The sequence below is a fragment of the Ambystoma mexicanum genome, chromosome 10, assembly GCF_040938575.1.
Source record: "Ambystoma mexicanum isolate Mex_15411 chromosome 10, UKY_AmexF1_1, whole genome shotgun sequence".
NCBI classification, from domain to species: domain Eukaryota; kingdom Metazoa; phylum Chordata; class Amphibia; order Caudata; family Ambystomatidae; genus Ambystoma; species Ambystoma mexicanum.
In genome coordinates, this window is record NC_090932.1 from 727,207,229 (window position 1) to 727,223,323 (window position 16,095).

At 42.6% G+C, this 16,095-nt stretch overlaps 1 protein-coding gene across 1 annotated transcript in view; it reads left to right on the top strand.

The window, feature by feature from the left end:
- HPS3 (HPS3 biogenesis of lysosomal organelles complex 2 subunit 1) overlaps positions 1–16,095 on the top strand; it is an 807,901-nt gene that overhangs the window by 47,190 nt on the left and 744,616 nt on the right. The window lies entirely within an intron of this gene.

Consider the following 16,095-nt stretch of genomic DNA (forward strand, 5'->3'; position numbering starts at 1 on the left):
GAGAGATACTGAATAGAAAGAGAATATGAAAGAGAATAAGAAAAAAAATTAAGTACATTTTAGTTGTGTTATGTATATTTAAATCATGAGTGATAGTGGTGAAATGCGGTGAACAATTATGATTACATTGCTTATTAGTTATACTCACCTAGATTCTTCATTAGGCACTTATATCTCTAATTTATTTATTCCGTTTTCATTTTTGACTCACTCATTTGAGAAGATATTGTTTAGTAAGTTTTCTGTAAATAATGTGAGAAGGTATCATAAGTTTAGCCCAAACTCTATTGTAGTTTCCCAGACTTTATTTTAAACCTTCTTTAAGGTAGTGGAATTCATGGTTTCCATAAATCTCTCCATGGTACCCAAAGCTAAATATTACCAAAAATATATAAGGTATCTTTCCAGCCCGGAGTCTATTACTTGCTTTCCCTATTCAAAAGAAAACTACCTTCAGTTCAACTCGGTACGATTGCCTCCAGTCTGCCAGGATCCGCGCTGCCTTTCTACTAAATTTTCTGTCCTTTATAAAGACTGCGATCGTGTGACGCATGATGTCACCGCGTCACGTTACGCGATGGCGTCCAGCGTCACGCCATAGCGTCAAGCGGCCATTTTGATTTACTGTTTTTGCCGTGATACCAGACTAATTCATCCATTTTTATTTATTACAAAATTCTGATATAGCTATAATAAATGTATGTCTTTTTAGTATGTTCCTTATTTTAGTGTATCCTTCCTTTGAGGCCTCTTATATATGGATCAAAGATTTGTATGGGACCAGACAGATGCAGCTTTACAGGTAAAAGGTAAGGAACAAAAAGAAAGTGGGAAAAGGAAAGATGGATAAATCAGTCCATTAAAAAGAAAACCTTTTAACATACATAATCAACAATCTATACTTGTGTTAATGCATTCGATAATAATGATACACAGCAAAGGAATAAGCAATTATATTAAAAATCAAGAATTATCGGCATAAAGCATGGAAATAATAAGAAAAGAAATTATATATTTGAAAAGTCTAGCACTCTATTTTCAAAATTAAGCTTTCTATAGCCAATAAGCCATCTCATGCTCTGAGTTCAGTCCAGAGTGACACGTATCCAGGGTACATATCCATTTGGCTTCTCTTCTTCTTAACTGAAGTTCTCTATTTCCTCCTCTTTCCATTGTGTCAACTCTTTCAATGCCTAGAAATTTGATTTCTTTAATTTCAGTTATTTGATGTTCTTGATTGTAATGCACTGGCATAGGGTATCTCATATAATTATTCTTAATAGCTCTTATGTGTTCTTGAAGTCTGATCTTTAGTGTTCTGATAGTACTTCCCACATATCTTTTTTTGCAAATACACGTAATTGCATAGATCACATATTTTGTGTTACAATTAATATATTGTTTTATCTTTTCATATCTTCCATTTGGTAATCTTATTTCTTTAATTCCATTTTCCATTTGATTACATGTTACACAATTTCCACAGCTGTAAGTTCCTGTTGGTGCCGGCACTTTTAGAAATTGACTGAGAATCTCAGTTCTATCTTCTTTGAGATGACTTGGGCTGACTTTTTGTTTCAATGTTGGAGCTCTCCGATAAATTATCCTTGGTTTAGCTTCTATATTATATTTGACCGTATCATCACTTTGTAGAATATTCCAATGTTTTTTCAGAATTTTCTTTAGAATGTATGCTTCACTATTATAAGTGGTAATGAAGTCTACCTTTGTTTCTTTATTTTTCAACTTTGGTTTGTCTTTCAGCAATTCAGTTCTGGGTATTTTTTCAGCTCTTCTTATGGCTCTTTCTACTTCCTCAGTTTTATAGCCTCTCTTTATAAACTTTTCTTTGAGAAGTAGAACATGTTCCTCATATTTTTCTTTTGAGCTGCAATATCGTTTTGTTCTTAGAATTTCACCATAAGTTATATTTTTAATTATGTGCTTCACATGGTTACTTTCTGCATGTAACACTTTGTTTACTGCTGTAGGTTTTATATATAGATCAGTCAAGATCTTATCTCCATCCTTGTAGATTTGTATATCCAAGAATTCTATGCTCTCTGGGCTTATTTTGTCCGTGAATTTAATGTTGTAATCATTTGTGTTCAAATAACTGATGTATTCATGTAGTTTCCTTGTGTCACCATTCCATATCATTAATATGTCGTCAATATAGCCTCCCCGGTAAACGATATATCTTTCTGTGAATGCTGGATGTTGCCATGCGTGATTGATCTCAAAATGTCCCATGAACAGGTTTGCGTATGAGGGTGCAAACTTGGCCCCCATCGCCGTACCCTGCTCTTGTCTATATATTATTTTGTTGAACATGAAAATGTTATTGGTTAAACCAAAATGCAACATTTCTAGAATCATTTTGTTTTGTTGAAAAAATGAAATTGATCTTGTTTTTAGAAAAAATTCAGTCGTTTCTAAACCTTTAAGATGTTCAATACTGGTATATAAAGACACCACGTCTAAAGTTACAAAAATAAAGCTTTTCTCCCAAGGGATTTCTTCCAACTGTTGTATTGCATGTTTACTGTCTCTCAAGAACGATGCTAGGTTGGTTGTTAATGGCTGTAGATGATGATCAATGTATTGTGAGGCTCTCTCTGTTAGTGAGCCTATGCCATTTATTATTGGTCTACATACTAGAAATTGGTTGAATGTTTTGTGAATTTTCGGTAAAAAATATATTAAGGGCATTATTGGGTAGGTGTTATCTAAGTAGTTGTATTCTTCTTCTGAGAGTAGGCCCATTTCTTCCCAGTTTTTAATCATAAGATGCCATCGAGTCTGCAGTTCTTTAATTGGATTTTTTTGGAGTATGCAATAGCAATTCCTGTCACTCAAATGTCTATTTCCTTCAGTTATGTAGTCATTTCTTTGCATGAGAACGATGTTACCTCCTTTTGTCAGCGGATTTGGTTACCCTTTTTTTGTTTTTAGCAAGAGCGTCAATAGCTTTTGATTCTTTAAGTGAAAGATTATGTTTGAATTTCGCTGGTTTATTTTTGAGATAATTTTGTCTCAGATCTTCACTAACCATTTTTTGAAAAACATCTATCACATTGTTTTCTGTCATTTTAGAAATTAATTTTGATTTCAATTTCAAATTTGATTCTTGCGTTTGAAAAGGATTAATATTCTGTTCTTTTTTTTTTTTTTTTTTTTTTTAATATGGTTTATAATAAACCTTTAAAAAAAAAACAGAAAAGGAAGATAGAACTCATCAGACAAACACAAGCGAGTTACAAAACTTCACACTCGATCGATCCCAACTTAATACATCAAATACGACCACAGGAACATGAACTTGGAACAGTGTTTAGACACGAGGCACGCTCGTAGTTTCTAAGTTGTATGTTCCCTCATCCTCAAGCTGTTCAAGTCGTGATGCCATAGCTTCCAAGAAAAAGGTTAACGCTAAAATTGGTCTTTGATCGGTTGCATGAAACATTAGTTGCCACCAGTCTTTTACACGATAGGTCGCTCTTTCCAACGAGATACTTCCAAATTGTCGAGTTCTATCCTCAGTGAGACCCACGCAAAATAGAACAAGATGTTTTAAAGTTTCTTTGGTTTCATTACACAATCGACAAACATCAGAATGCAACTCATTTTTTACCCAACAGTTAGTTCTTTCGCGAGTTTTAAAAATATTAAAACGAAACATCATATAAAGTCTTCTTTTCCTTTCATCAGGAAATTGTTTCCAAGGAATGTGTATCTCGTTTAACGCTCGTTTTTCACCTGGAGCATCTTGCATAAGTTTATAGGTGCGTCTAAGATCACAGGTCTCACACCAATCACGTCTCCAAAGTTTGTTTTTGACATGATCAGGATTAATATGTAGTGTGTCGAGGTCTGTGTCTAGTTCTATGAGCACGTTTTTACATTGTTGCACCCATAAATACAGTACAGAGTTTTTATTGATTTCTCCTGGATTTAAAAGAATTTTAAACTGCAAGGTAAGATCTTTAAGAGACATTTTTCGAAACAAGGTCAATGAATTCCAAATCACTCTTGCATTGATAGATGTTACTCAGCTCATATCGTATACATGCAGAGGGAGTGCTTCTAGGTAAACCAAGGACTTTAGTCCAAAAGATGTTTTCGATCGAGTTCCACAAGTCGCTTGAGCAGCCAAAAGCACATTCTGCCCCACAGAACATATTCTGTTCTTCCAAAAACATTTCTGTAGCGCAATTTTCCTCAGTAAGGTTCATGATATTCAATGTTCCTTCTACAATTTCAACCGTGAGTGGTGAAATTTCTTGTTCTGCCCTTTTTTCTTTTTTGTTCATTACTTCAGCAAAATATTTTTTCAATTTCAATTTTCTACAGAATTTGAACAAATCCACTTGTGTATGAAGATCTGCTTTGTTTGATGGACTGTAGTTTAATCCTTTATTGAGCACTGTATTTAATGTTTTGTCCACTTGTTCTCCAGTTAAGTTCATTACTAAATTCACTTGGTCTTTTTGTTTTGTGATCTGGTTTGCATTCCTACTTCTCCTCCTCCTTTGTTTTTGCGTTCCTCCTCTTTTTCCTCTCTTGTTTTTGGTAAGTTGGTTGATGTACTTTCGCTTATACCTGATCTCATGCCTCTTATATTCATCATCCCTTGTTGAAAATTTGCTTTTGTGATGGACTTGTGCCTGTGGAATTCTTCTAAAAAATTGAATTCTTGTATTTTGTTTGATGTACTTGGTACTTCTTCTGTTTCTATTTCCATTTCACTGTACGTTTCTGTATCTGATGATTGAGTAGTTGTGTATTAACATATTTCTTAATTTTTGGATAAGCTTTTGAAATCAGTGTAGTTTTTCCTTTTATGTCATATTTTCTCTGATAAGTATATACTTTTCAAATCTTATAATCAATTTCATCCTTTAGAAATGCTTTTTGTTTTTTGGATTTCAGTTCCTCTGTGAATTTGTTTAAATAATCATCCAATATCTGATAATTTTTAAAAGTTATTTCAGGAAGATTTAATTTTTCAATTGTTTCTTTTAGTACTTTTATTTCTTCTAATGCTTTCTCATGTGCAATTGCTGAATGATTTATAATTCTAATAATCATATCTTTTGATGTTTTTGTGAGGAGTGTCTCCCAATCTTGGAAATCTTCTATGTCTTCATCCTCGAAGGATGGGAAGATACATATCCTTAAGCCTCGTGGGATTCTTCCCATATCCATGTACATTCTTAAAGTTTTCATCTCCCACCACTTCGCTAGTTCTTTTTTAGAAACTTCTTCTAATATTTCAAATAGGTTCCTCATTGACGTTGAGGTCTGAGATGCTCGTACATCTCCAGGTGTCTGTCTATGTCGTAAGAACAATTCTTCTGCTTCTCGGCTTTCAAAGATGTCTGCCATTTTCTTTTTCCTTTTTTTCAAAATATGAGCGCACGAGATCTGCCTTTAGGAAAGCCTATTATCAAAGTTTTGTTTAACATGTTGCAGACCTTGCCGGCTTTTGCTTCCTATTTCTGCGATTTCTGAGTGCAAAAATTAACTATTACCTTACCTGGATGCTGCACCCTTAAGTGTATATTGCGGCTGTTGCAATATTTTATTCAATTTTCCTTTTTAGAAGACACTTTTGCACCCTCATACGCAAAACCTGTTCATGGGACATTTTGAGATCAATCAAGCATGGCAACATCCAGCATTCACAGAAAGATATATTGTTTACTGGGGGCGCTATATTGACGACATATTAATGATATGGAATGCTTGAAGCAAAAGCCGGCAAGGTATTGCATCATGCACATTAGTAAGCTCATCCGGAACAGAATTCTTGAAGCTAGTATTCAGATATCCCGAATAAGATGGCTCTCTGCACTTTCCATCCCAGTACCGTCAGATTTTTGTTGAAAGTACTTTTCCACGGGTAGTCTATGAGCACTGTGCTATTTTATTGTGCACTGATGAGGTTCTTGCAATCTGAGATGTTTTCGCATATGCTGCTAGTGTGCATGGTTCCTATCAATTGGATATTGCACTCAGGGGTTTATATTATGGTATTAACTTAGAACTATGCCTAATGAATTAGCACATTGCTCTTGGCTATGACTAAGGTCTTATTTAAAATACGACTCCTTTGTGACCTTTTGCACTTTAGATGCAGGCAGCATTTGATTTCAGCTATCATGTTCATTTCTTTGCCGTTTGCACATTGCGTATTGCACACTGGACATTTCACGTTGCACTTTAGAGGCTTTTAAGAATTCAACGCTACTATTATGCTCCTGTGCTGCATGTTCTAGCTTAATATTCTATATCATAGCGTATGTGTCTTTTAAATGTAATCTGCATTTTGCTTTCCAGCGTCTGTGCTTTGGGCTTCAGATGTAGATATGAATTCCATGCTCCTAGAATTGTGTTAATTGCACATTGCACAATTGTTTCTGCACACTGCACTTTAAAGGCAGATCGTGACCGGTAATTGCGGGGCCTGCCAAGATTATGCTGAGAGCATATGGCAAAGCTTTTTCTACACATGCAAAATGCATTTGAACTTGCCACACCACCCATGCATCGCAGTTTGGGATAAAGATTGGGATATGCAATATTTTACTTTTGATGCTGCTCATTATGCCACACAATGACAACTATAGGCTGCCATCATGCTCTTATTTTGTCAAGTTTATTCCTTCTTCTTGCAAAGCGAATGTGACCTTTTAACTGCACTCTGCACCTTTGATTCCAGTCACTGTATTTTATGCTTTGCATGGTATGGTATGGTCATATTTATTTGTAAAGCGCCTTTGCACAAAGCAAAGCGCTCAAGGAGGGAAGGAACGGGGGGGGGGAAACAGTCATTCTGTGCCCTTGAATTTCTGAATGATACAAGTCTGCATGGGCAGAGTAAGTGCACATAATACAATTAACAGTGAAGATAACAGCAAATATGTCTGATGACGATTCTGCAGTTTTTCCAAGTGCATTGAGGCATCACAATGCAAGGAGGGGAGATAAGGGAATAAGACCATCTTCAAGGCATGGTATGTTCAGATCGTGCAAGTGCACAGATGGTACAGGAGAGGGTGGGGGGGCAAGTGCCGGAGGGGTGGGGGACCAAGTGCGCCCAGTCAGTCAGAAGCTGGGGTAAGTGCTGAGAGATGCTACTCTCATGGGCCATTGACCAAGTGGAGTAACAATGAGTCAAGTGCAAGGTCTGGAGGCAAGTGCAAGAGGACTGGCGAGGGTGCTTGGGACCCGTGAGACTGTAAGGCAGCCAGTCAGCAAGCAGTGCGGAAAACGATAGAGAGAAGGGTAGAGCACAGGGAGAGGTTAGCAGGGTAGAGGTAGAGGGAAGTAGGAGGAGCAGAGGAATGTCTTAAGGAGTTTCTGGAACTTAAGGAGATCAGGCTCAAGATGGAGGGGGGCAGGGAGGCTGTTCCAAAGGGATACCCCTGCAGAGGATAAAGATCTCCCTCCAAATCCCTGCTTGGAGAACCGGCAGGACATTATTTAGGTAGGCATTGTTGCTGATGGGTAGGTCCTAGGCCCCAGAAAGCTTTGTGGACAATGCAGAGGGTCTTGAACTTGATCCTTGCAGCCACAGGGAGCCAGTGGAGAGATTTCAGCACTGTAGAGATGCGGTCCAAGGGCTTAAAGCCAAGCATAAATCTTGCAGTTCTGTTGTGAATGAGTTGCAGAGGGCGCAAAGCAGAGGCAGGGAGGTTGAGAAAGAGGCTGTTGCAGAAGTGCAGCCTTGAGAGAACCAGTGCTCTGGAGACAGTGAGCCGCTGGGGGAAGGTGAGAAAAGGAAGAGTACCTCTGAGGCGTTGCATATGGTAGTTGGACTTTTTAGAGATGTTTGAGATGTGAGTGTAGAAGGAGAGAGAGTGGAGTTGAAGATGACCCCAAGGTTTTTTGCTTCTCAGGTGGGTGCGGGCGCAGGGCCAAGGGAGGTCGGCCAGAGTGACAGTGGGAAAGCGGGAGCAGGAGTCCCAATGAGAATGATCTCAGTCTTACTGGCGTTGAGGCAGCGGTCATTCGCAGCACACAATGACTGAATATTGTAGACAGACAGTGAGATATGAGCGAGGTAGAGGAGGTGACTGAGGATAGCCTGAGGGAGAGTTGTGTGTCATCTGCATAACACTGCAAGTTAGAGATGAAAGTGGCAATCACACATGCCAGGGCAGCCATGTAGACATTGCCGAACCAGGGGGATTGGTTATAACCCTGGGGAACGCTACAGGTTGAAAGAGTGATAGTAGAGAGAAAGGACCCAAGTTCCACCTGGGATGGGCAGTCGGAAAGGAAGGAGGTTAACCACGCAAGAGCCTGACCTGTGATTCCCAGGGTGTCACAGAGACATGAGATCAGGATGTTGTGGTTTACTGTGTCAAGGGCAGAGGAGACGTCAAGAAGAATGAGGACCGAGGGAGTGTTAGCGTCAAGATTTGAGAGCAGGTCTTCAAGGGTGTTCAGAAGAGCAGTTTACGTGCCTCTGGATGCTCTAAAGCCAGGCTGATGGTTGTGGAGACAACCAGCAGATTCAGTGCGGAGGGTGAGCTGAGGGATAGCCAGCTTCTCCAGAGGTTTGCCCATGATGGAGATAGGGCAGTAGTCTGCCAGAATGGAGGGGTCGACAGAGAGTTTCTTAAGCAGAGGGTGCACAAGGGAGTGCTTCAGAGAGGTTGGGGAAACTCCAGTGGCAAAAGAGAGATTGCAGAGATCAGCCAAGGCTGGAGCGAGAGAGTCCATGTTGTCCTTAATGCTTCTAGAGGGGCAGGGGTCCACCTGTTTGGATGAATCCTTCATAGACCAGACTTGTCTAGCGACCTCATCGGGTGTGACGGGAGTGAGAAAAGATGGAGAGCAGGTGGACGGGCCAAGTGAGGTTCCAGAGGTGTTGATGTATCGTGTGGTGTGGGGGTGAGAGAGGAAAGGATGACTTGAGTTTTTGCGATGAAGTGTGCAGCCAGGGCCGTGCAAAGTTCCTGGGTGGGTGTGACAGAGGAGGAGGCTGCTATAGGATTGGCCAGTTCCTTACAGACTTTGAAGAGTTTGGCTGTGTTGTTTGAGGCCGCGGAGATGCAGGCTTGAATAAACACTCTTTTCTTGGTGTGGATGCAGAGTCAATATTGCCTTTTAAGGAGGCGGCAGGCCAGTTTCAGAGGGTCCGCCTGACAAATACCATTTCCTCTCAGCTGCCCTAGACCTGCGTTTAAGGGCACCCAGATCGGAGTCGTACCAAGAGTTTCACTTTTTGGAAGGCTTCAGTCGGACCCACATGACAGGGGCAAGAGTATCAAGGGGGTTAGAGATAGAGAGGTTAAAGTTAGCAAGGGTTGTGTTGGTGTGGGAGTCAGCCGCAGCCGCAGGAGTAGGAGGAGGAGGGTACGTAGAGGCAAAGGCAGCCGCTGTTCCTCTTTTCATGGGTCTGGTGACTTTGAAACTGAGTGGCTGCGCCGAGTGTGGCGATGCAAGAGGAGAGCTTCAAGTGCGAAGAGAGTGGTCCGTCCAAGAGAGCGAGGTAGTGAGAGGGATAGAGAGAGGGATGTCGGTGGAGATGTGACCCTCTGTGTGCGTGAATCCAGAGGGTAAGATAGAGAGCGAGAGAGAATCGCATAGGTTGTGGAAAGGTCCTGAGGAGTCTGGAGAGTCCAGATGTATATTGAGGTCACCCAGCAGGAGGAGTTGAGAGGAGGCGGAGAGTAGAGAGGAGGCCAGGTCTGCCCATTCCGAGAGGAAGAGAGTGGACTGTGCTAGTGGCCGATAGAAGGTGGCCATAAAGAGAGAAGATTTAGGTGAGAGTGGGAGCCTGCAGATTAGGCACTCGAAGAAGGAGTAGGCATGAGTAGGGATGATGGAAGATCAATGCCACTCCCCTGCCTGTCCCCTTGGGCCTTGGCACAGAGAGGGTCCTGTATCCTTCAGGGAGGAGTGTGTCAAAGCTTGTGACAGAGCTGTCCTTAAACCATGTCTCTGTGATGGCGAACACATCGAGAGCCAGAGTTAAGCGTGTCAATATGGAGCAACTTGCCATCTTTGAAGGTCTTCGGCGGGGGGCGCAGGGAATCGTGGTCCCCCACTAGGGTGACAAGCGATTCAGAGGGATAGTGGAGGGTGGCAGAGAAGCCAAGGCCGACAAGGGAGCCTGGACAGTGAGGCAAGGAAAGAGAGCCTGTGCAGATTAGGCGTGAGGCACAACAGGCAAGAGAGCCTGTGCAGAGGAGGAGTGAGGCACAACAGGCAAGGGAGCCTGTGCAGAGGAGGAGGGAGCCACAGTAGGCAAGGGGGCCTGTGTGGAGGAGGAGGAGGACGAGGAGGAGGAGGAGGAGGAGGAGGAGGAAGGCATAGCAGGCAAGGGAGCCTGTCTAGGGGGGGGAGGTAAGGTTTGAGATTAGATTTCCATGCTGCTAGAATTATTATGATTGTGCTTCTTGTACACTGCATACTGAATACTGGCTTATGCACTTTAGACTGATTTACTGTCAGGTGTGCTTGAATGCAGCTAGTTGGCTTGTGGAATAAAAGGTAGCTCCTGGTACCTATGAGCTAACGAGGCTTTTCCAGGTTCAAAGCAAGAGCTAAATAGCCCCCAGCAATTTCAATCAATTATTCTGGTTTAAACTATCCAGGTTCTTCTCAACTACAAGCAGGGGCCAATGGCACCTAGATATTTGATACCTGCATTGCAATACCAGTTACTTTGGCATATGTGTGAATGACTGAATACAAACTATAACTGATTCATGCTTTAGAGGCGCGCCTTTGAAGGCTGTTTTTACAGAATTAAATACATTCACTGGTTTCGAAATTGAGGGGCACTGGGAATATTTAGCTCCTGCTTTTTGCCTTGTAGAACCTGGTTAGCTCGCTACCAATATCTATCAGGAGCTGCGTTTGGCTCCCCAGGTTAACTAATGCCGAACAAACACAACTATGCAAATTTAACTCTGTGCGTTTGGGACAATCTATAAATAATGATTAGGACACATCCATACAACATTTAAAGCATAAGTGGTCATAAATAACGGACACAATTATATGTTTTTATTTTGTGTGGAAGTTAGATTTGCGGTACACTATGTACAAGGTCCTCGTTCCCCAGTGGTAGCTCCTTGTTACTGGTTAATCTTGGATCCACAGGAGCTACATTTAGCAGCTGCGTATCAATCTTAATGTAATTCCCTATAGAGGGGTACATTCACTTTTATTCTCAGTCAAACGCACTTCATTCTTCATAGACCAAACCCAAGGATACATCTTAAATCAATAGCTGGCCATGCGCTACAACTTTAAGACACACAGGTAAATGTCCCTATCCCCAGGATCATATGGTGTTCGCCTTTCCAGACTTCCATTGCTATCTCCATTTGCCTCAAATCCAGATGTGGTTAATATGGATCAGGGGGTCTAGTCTCTGGCCTGCCATTTACTTTAATCCCCTTCCGGACTCCAGATCAGGGTTAGTGGGGGGAACCTCCTATTCGCTCTACAGTATGTTAACTCAAACACATAAGGAAAGGCTCTATTGTAAGTGTCATCATGGAGGACTGATGGAGGTGGTGCATGGGTCTAGTCTAAAGTGACCTAATGTCCTTGATCCAATTTACAATTCCCTAACCAACAAGATCTCAGGGTTGTTGTACCCTGAAAATGCACTTTAGATCACTCAGTCTAGTTGTGTTTAAAGTACTCGAGCATTCTTCTTTCTTGGCTTTGACTCTTCTTCCAAGGCAAGACCTTGGGCTTTCTCCATTTGCCCTGAGAAGCTGGAGAATAACCTTTAGAGAGTACTAGGGATCCTTGGCTGGTAAGCACACAATAACTGGTTAACAGTCTCCTAATGCTTTTGGATGTTTGTTTCCATACCTTACCATGGCACACCAGAATATGGGCAGGATTCCTCTGCCCCCTCCCCATGTGCTTTTCATTCTGCAGGTATTATCCCTTGACTTCACTACAGGTGTTTCTTCAGATGCTTCTTAGGAACTGGCAGGCTCGAGCCTGAACAGGCTATGATTGTTTTAGTACTCTTCTGCAAATCTGGCAGACTCTCTACTTCCACCACAATTTGGACTATAGACTTTAGTAGGCTAATCAAGCTTCTTCTAAGTAGTTCCTGGCTCCTTACAGCCTCTGGGTTGTAACACCAGTAGGTGCCTTGCATCAAGTCTCTAAATTCTCTCAGAAAATTAGTTATTTGGCTTAGACCCATCCTGTTTTCTCCTCCTACTCTTACCTCTAATGATCCATTTTTCTGGAACAGCATCCAGACTCCAACACCACTGGCATACCTCTGATTTGGTACATTGTGGCACAAGATTCAAATGTGTCAATAGGGCCTTTGATTGGTTGGCCACTATCAGCCCTAATTCAGGGTCCTGGCATTTCGTGGGTCACCTCTTTGAGAAAATTACTATTGCTCTGAAGGAGTACAGGGATCAGTAGTGGCTAAACCCGGCCACACACTTCTACTAAACACAGCTGTAACCCCAATCGTGAAGGTAAAACCGACACAGCCCAACAGCAGTTTTGAAATTATGATTCAGTGAGCAGGAGTTAAAACCAGTTCCTGCGTGTCAGGCTTCACCCAGTGTGTAGGAGCTGCCGCTAGGGAAACAAGGAGCGAGTACACAGCACACCGCAATTTCCACAGGAGAGGCAAACTACAAATGCATACTAGATGTGTCCTAATTCTTCTTTATTAACATTCTCAATTACTCAAAGTTAATGTAACATATGTATGTTTGTAAAGTGCCAGCAAGCCTGGGAGACAAAGGTAGCACCTAGTGACTGCTGATTTGAGCTAACTAGGTCCTCCTAGACTAGCAGCAGGAACTAATTATCTCCCTGTAATTTCAAACCATGCAATGGGTATTCCTCCTTTGCCTTTTGTGGTAACCTAGGCTGATAGCGGGCTGTATTATCAGGAGGGGTGAAAGTTGATAACAGTAGCAACCCAATTGGCAATAGTACAAATGTCTCAAATAGACGAATGTCCAGTCAAGTTTCCATAAACGTATATTTACTTTAATTAAACAAAAATGCAAGGAAACCAAAACCAAAACTCACACATGTAAGAGAATACAGAAAATGCAGAACTGGTATAGGCTAGCACTCTGGGTACCTGAGCTGGGGTGATCAGGCAAGCAATTACAACAATGTCACTGTTCAAAGGATGTCTTTTCCAAGAAAAAAGGTTTGAAAAGGGGGCTTATAGCCACTATGGTCCTGAAAGTGCACAAAGAGGGAGGGTTTTTTAATAGTACCTAGTTCTTGGTCTTAGGTGGTTTGAGAGTGTTGAACTGTGTTTCGCGTTCCTCTCCCTTTGGTCAAACCAGGATTGAGATCCACCGAGCCACGTGGTTCCAGCGCAGAGTCTTCTCCAGAACAGGGCATTGTGAGCTTTGATATAATGCGATTTGAATGGTACAACAGGTTCGGGTCGGCGGTTGAATCAAATGTTACTGCACAGTTGAATTGGCCCATGACCTGATAGTTCTAGTTGAGTGGGGTCAAATATTTCTGTAGCGTTGAGCTAATGGTCGAGGCACAAGATGAGCACCATTTATGCAAAGCGATGTCAAGCCGGTTCGAAGATAGAAAGAGTGCTGAAAGCAGCACAGCATGCGCCTATCGACTCGAAGGGCATCAGATGTGTTATGAATGCGGTTTGAAGGTGTGCAAACAGGATTCCAGCTGCCCTCGGATTTTCAGTTTCTGGGAGTCCCAATTGAGAAGCTCCAGGACAGAGTAAGTCCTTTTGTTCTGAATGACTACTCTAGGGAAGGTAACTGTCCCCTAGAGGTGATTGTTCACCCGCAGTGTGTGGCCTGGTTCCAGTTCAGCTTGCATAGGAGGAGACCAAACAGCAGTCACCCCCCCCCCAATGTTCCATTGGGATGCTTTGGGGACAGAGCTCTACTCTACCTTGGATGCCTTCTGTCTTCACCTCACTGCTTAAGGATTTTGGAATAGACTGCACTCCCAGCAAAGGTCCAGTGAATTATTTTTGTCTTGGAACATCCAAAATTAATCAAGGAAGGAGTGGAATACACCTTTCTTATAAAGACACATTGTTACTGGGAAGTGGACAAAAGTAAGCCCCGTCTAATGTGTTCAATAACCGTTGCTGCGACAAATGACACTTGGGTTCTTGCATCATATCCAGAGTGCCTTGTTCTATAGAAAATGGAGTGGACAGGGAGGAAAGGGAGCACAACACAAACGCAAGGAGGTGGTCCCACGTTCTTGGATCCAGCTCCCCCCCCTTTGGCTATTCTTACTCTGTCCCCTTCCCAAGCCAGCAGACTTCAAATGCCATTTGGCGTTCAACATCCTGGTGATAGGCTGGTCTTTGTTATGCAAGTTCCCCTTTTGAAGGACGGTTTTCAGGAGAGTTGGTGAGAGCTCATATCCCTGTGAGGAGGTGTTACATTTCCTTCTGAGGATTCAAAGGAAGGCAGCATCCTACCTGTTGTCTCACTTGCTGAAGTGGAGACCGCTAGTCTGCCATGAATACACATCACTCACATATCTGGTCTGGGCTAACGGAGCTGACCCTTATTTGATAAATGATTACAACTTTAATAATTGTGTGCTCTTATCAATCACCATAACGTACCTAGGTATAGTTTATTATTTGAGACTGCACTGCCATCAGACTGATAAGGTGACATTTTGAATCAGAGGTGGCAATAGTTAAAATGCCACCTTTGGCGGCAGTGCCTTTGGGCCACAGCAGATGTTGGGCATGCACATGTGACCTTTGAACCTGCCCTGTGCCACTGAAGAGCAGGTGCTGCAGATGTCTATTGACTTGTCCAGCAAGGGCACATGTATGCACTGTGTTCTTGGCATGGAGTTTTATGAAAGGTGGTTTGATTAGCAGACAGAAATACTCATGTCATTTAATATGAATAAAAAAAAAAAAGAAAAAGCTAGGGCATTTACACCCTGTCCAGTTGGCGTTCTTCCACAAACTTCCTCTCATGTGTTTTCCTTTATCATGTGATGCATGATGCATGTTTGTCATTTGATCTCAATAGCCGAGTGCGTAAATTCGTGGTCCGCCATTGTGAAATAATTCTGGACTTAAGTAGTGGCCCGTCAGCTTCCTGCACAGCTGGCGATAATCTGTTGGTATCCCTTTGTTCGTAAAACTGTGTTTCCCCCTTGATCTCTGATTCCTCCTGCCGCTCTGGGGGCTTTTCAACTTTAGGATGCATGGCACTGGGCGAGTTCAAGGGGATCGGCAGGCTTGCCTTGCATGCAGAGTTTCTCATAAATCCCCTCATAATTTGAGTTGCTGTGTCTACATTCTCTGGTTCTCTTTAGGCTGGACTACTGCAACAGCCTCTTTCTAAATCTGCTTGCTTCTACTCTCCGCCCTCTTGCACTCTTCCATAACAGGACTGCAAGACTTGTCCTTGGTCTCAAGCCCAGGGATCGTATCTCTCCAACACTGAAATTTCTGCATTGGCTCCCAGTGGCTGTGAGGATTAAGTTCAAGACCCTCTGCATTATCCACAAGACCTTCTGTGGCCTGGGTCCTAAATACCTCCAACTCTCTTCGTAAATACCTTCCTACTTGAGCTCTTCGCTCCTCCAACTTCCTCTGGGTCAGTGGCTTCTCCAAGCAAAGAGTTGGTGGTAGATATCTTTCTTTGGCTGGGGCCTCCCTCTGGAACAGCCTCACTGGCTCTCTGAAACTGGAGGAGAATCTGATTCCGGAAGCATCTCAAGACCTTCCTCTCTGTTTCTGCCTTCTCTCTTCCTCTCCCCTGCTGATTTCCTGTTGTATAATGCACTGGTCACCTGGATACCCTCTGATTGCAGGCCCAGGTCCCTGCCCGCCCAGTAGCACTCCTGCACTGCCTCCCGGCAATCCTTGCTCTTGGGTCTGTATCTGTAACCCTGCAGTCCCCTACTTGCACTTTTGAACACTTGCTGTCTGCACTTACCCTTGCACCTGCCACCTGCTGGCCACGCTTCTTGTTATTGTTTTGATCCCATATACAGCACTGCCCTACTCCCTTTTCCCCTGGCACTTTCCCCTCCCCTGCACTTGCGCGATCTCAGTGTCACTTGGAATAGTAAGATCGTTGTCTCTGT